Below are 4664 nucleotides of genomic sequence, written 5' to 3'. Positions count from 1 at the left end.
ATATCCAGAAAATGTACCTCAACTAGCGGGGCAGCCTGTGTGTGTATATATATATATATATATATATATATATATATATATATATATATATATATATATATATATATATATATATATATATATATATATATATATATATATATATATATATATATATATATATATATATATATATATATATATATATATATATATACACACATACAGTGGTATCTCGGGCTACGTCCTTAATCCATTCCATGACCTAGGGCGCAATCTGATTTGGCGCAAGTCGGATTTCCATTTCCCATTGAAATCAATGGGGAATTAATTAATCAGTTCCAGGAGGAGGAGGCAGTAGACACCTGCCAAAACGATAATTACTCCCAGTGAGGTCTAAAGCACTGTTCAGGGGGTGCTGTGAACTTATCATTAAACCCAGCTCTGACCTCACTGAACGTTTCCCTTTGTGTCTCACAACACAAGGGGGCAGTCACAGCCTGCCCTCTAAAGACAACTCGCTTCCTCCACACAAAACTACAAGCACCTAATAACACACACACCCTTCACTCAAAAATTTTAAAATCATCATGGCGACTCCTACACCAGCCTCGGAGTCCCCATCTGGGGAGGGGACCATAAATATCCCCAGGTCGGACTGCCTTTCTGTCGACGACCCTAAGTGTCTTGACACCCCCCTCAACTTTTTCTTCATTAACTTCTGCAACATTCGTGGTCTAAGATCTAATTTTCAATCTGTAGAACACCACCTCTCCTCTTCTAAACCTCATCTTCTTTTCCTCACTGAAACTCAGGTGTCTGAGGCAACTGACAGTAGTCCCTTTTCTGTTCCCTCCTACTTTTTCTATCTCATTTTCGATCCAAAGCTGGATGCTGCGTTTATGTGCGCAATGACTTAACTTGCTCTCGTGCCCACGCTCTTGAATCTTCCGAGTTTTCCACCATCTGGCTACGACTACAGAGTGACTCTCATACTAAATTTATCTGTGCTGTATACCTCTCCCCTAACTCCTCTCACTATAAGAAATTCTTTGACTACTTAACTTCCAAAGTGGAGCACATTCTGACCCTCTTCCCTTTTGCAGAGATCTCCATTCTTGGAGATTTCAATGTTCACCACCAACTTTGGCTTTCCTCTCCCTTCACTGACCATCCTGATGAACTAGCCTACAACTTTGCTATCCTCCATGACCTAGAGCAATTGGTGCAACACCCTACTCGTATTCCTGACCATCTTGGAGATACGCCCAAGTATTTTTTTTTTTCGAACGGATACAATGGATGGATTAAGATTATACAGAGTTGAAAACTTGCCATGTATAATGGTGATAATGACGACATTTATCTAATTTGATTTATCATGATTTTTTTTCTTTTTTTTTCAGTATGTCGTTAACGTGGCAGCAAGCCCTGTGGGACGAGGGCACTGATGTCATGTACGAAGTAACTGTCCAGCTTTATCCAGGGAATATTTCGCCACAAAATATTCTAAAGAAGGATTACTGTCAAGTCTTTAACAGCTATCAACGTACCATCCTGGAATCTTGGACAGACAGTGGTATCTTTGATATTTCCTCCCTTGCTAAAAATTTTGACATCAGTCTTCACTTTGCAGTTCAGAAACATGTGTGCAAAGTATGGAAGCATGAAAGCCTCTTCAATAATGTAAAAAATCTCGTTGCATTGAGAAACAAAGCTGCTCATCATGTAAACGCCTACCGACCCATCAGTGTCGATGATAATGAGGAATTAGATGATCTTTTGCAGCTCTGCATAGATATCTTGGAAGATTTGGAAGACTGCACTAATACTTTGCAAATTGAAAAAAAACATAAGATTCAGAATAGTATTGAAAGAAGGAAAATTCGAAATTCTGTAAACCAAGTAGGATCTTTTCAACTAAACGAAAATTATGGACAAGCGTACTTCTCAAAACGAAGTGGTGCCTCCACCCAGAAAGAAGAATCATCAGGAATGTCAGATTTAAGCAAGATGGCAATGGGCGTTGGTTTGGCAGCAGCAGTGGGTGTCGGTATTGGGGCCTTGATACATTCTTTTTCGGGTGAAAAGAAAAAGAAGTAAGTAGCTGTTGTGATTCGGTGTGATTTGAGCTTGTATTAATGTGATTTTATTCGTATATGCAAAGTTTGATTTTGTATAAATATTAATTAAAATTACAGCTTCAGACTTGGTATCCCAGTCAGTGCGACATTTAGCTTCAAATCATTAGGTTTTCTGTTCAGCAACAGTAAGGAATGTGTATGGAAATTAACCACTATTTTCAAAATAGCTCTAGTTGTACCTTTAATTGTAAATACATTATCTCGAATCCAAGTCTCAAGTGAGAGAAAAGAAAAATTTAGGCAGAGGATTGCACATTATTGCACAACTGTCACATTCAATGAAAAAAATATACACAAAAGTAACGAATCACTCAAGAAAACTGAGAAACTTATTCATAGTCGTAAGAAATGAAAAAATATATAGACATAAACATAACAAAATAAGGGAAGTTACAAGAAACCACCAAGGCTATACATATGTCCTTAAACAAAAACATGTCTGCCTACCTCCACCTATCATTTCATCCATAACATTTATTTACTCCTCTTATAAAACTCCTTGTTGACTCGGCACTAACAACATTACTGAGTCTATTCTGTTAATCCATCACTATCTATGGAATCAATTTTTTTTTCCTGTTCTCTTTTAAATCTAAGTTTTGTCAAACCTGAACTTTATTTTTTCCCTATTCTTATAACTGACCATGAGGTTTTTGTTTGTCGTGTTTGTTATATCCTTTATACCTCTGAAAACTTTAATCAAATAACTTTTTCATGGGACAAAAAGAAAGAGAAATTAAAATGAATAGGAGGAAAATGGAAGCCACTGAATAACCTAAAGGAACGATAACATCTCTAAGTAAATATTTGTTTTTGGATTTGTAATTTTGATTATGTAGCAGTCACGTACACCAATGATGCACAACACATTTTGATGTAACACCAACACAAATTTAAGAGGTTCAATAACAAAAATTAATTAATTAGGTTAGGATCGATTCCTGGCCACATTCACATTAATTTATCATAAATTATTCAAATAAGATTTTTCATTAACCGATTTAGTGCATTGTCTCTTTCCTTGGAATAGTGGTCCCACAACTCCAATGTAACATAGAAAAAATCTATCAAGTAACCTATTGTGTATTCAGAAAAAAAAAAAATTGTATGAGTCTCTTTGTCTTATATACAGATATACTTACATCAAATAAAATAATTTTTTTTGTCATGGGATTTTTCCAGTGCTTTATTAGACCCCAGCTATCTAATAAGAAACTGCTACTATAACCACACAAAGATAGCTATACTAGGCATAAGCCATTGGCTGGTGGCAGCTACCGAGAATTCTAACAACTAAACAAACTTAAGTCGAAAAACACACAAACAAATAAAGAAAACTAAACCTAACAAAATTTCATTCAACTTGATAATAATAAATATTCATCCCAAACTACTTGTAATCCAAACTAACACAAAGAAACCATCCCCCTGTCCCGTGATACTTTCTCAGTACTCCTAAGACCAAGTTACATTGTGAAGACCACATGGTCTTTTGTGGTCAGTTCTTGTATATCTATGTAACTGTAAACTCAAATGTAAACTCAAAAGCTTTTTTATAAAGAATGCTTCTCATCTTTTGCATATTTTTTTTTTTGTCTGCACAGACTCTAACAGACCTATATATTCTCTGTAATATGGGGAGTAGGATTGCACAGTAAACTCTAGAGTCTAGATGAAATGTGACTAGTGCCAATTATACATACGTATCTCGTATTCTCCTTACATATTGTTGCGACAGGGGTGGCGTTGGTAGCACTGTGCCGCCGGGTAGTGAGTAGGAGAGAGATGATAATGGAGATGGGTCCGGAAGTGGCATGGATGGTGATTGGTCGGAGGGACCGACATTATACAATGAGCGGAGAGAGAACGCCTGTACCCCGCCTACGCCACATAGCGACGCCAGATAGAAGTGAAGCCAAGGAGAGGAGAGAGTGCCCGTACCCTGCCTACGCCACACTGCGATGCCAGATAGAAGTGAAGCCAAGAAGAGGAGAGGGAGCGCCCATTTTCCCCGCCTACGCCAAATCTGAGCCGACAGTCTGCAGCGTGCTCTTCTTGTGTGATGCTACGACGCTGCCACTACGTTACTGAGCCCCGGGGCATGGTGTGAGGTTTGTGTGCCCCGCCGTTAGACTAAACCAGTGAGTACTTGACACTGAGTTGTGTGTGTGTGCCACCTGCGTGGTCTGTTACGCACAGCACACGAGCTGTGTGCTGTGCGGTGCCGCTGTTCTGTGAGATGGGACGCGCTACCTAGCGATAGAGACACTTTGCTGAGTGAGGGCCGGCGGTGCAACCCTTACTTAAACTGTAGAGTGGTAATGTGCCTCGTGTCCTGTGGTACTATTCTGTGCGGGCAATAAAGACAGGAGTGCTAGTGAGACTTCTGTTACCCTTCCCCCTTCTCAGTAGTAGTGCTGGGCAGGATTACTTGAGTACTTGAGCTTGCTGGATCCGTGGGATTCGGCTCCAGATCCGAGTATCTGCAGCATGCAGGGAGACTAGTAAGAGAGAGGGATCTGCACGGTACTCGTGCCCCGG

The sequence above is a fragment of the Scylla paramamosain genome, chromosome 24, assembly GCF_035594125.1.
Source record: "Scylla paramamosain isolate STU-SP2022 chromosome 24, ASM3559412v1, whole genome shotgun sequence".
Lineage (NCBI taxonomy): Eukaryota > Metazoa > Arthropoda > Malacostraca > Decapoda > Portunidae > Scylla > Scylla paramamosain.
The sequence above is the reverse complement of the archived record's forward strand: the minus strand, read 5'-3'. Positions refer to the sequence as shown.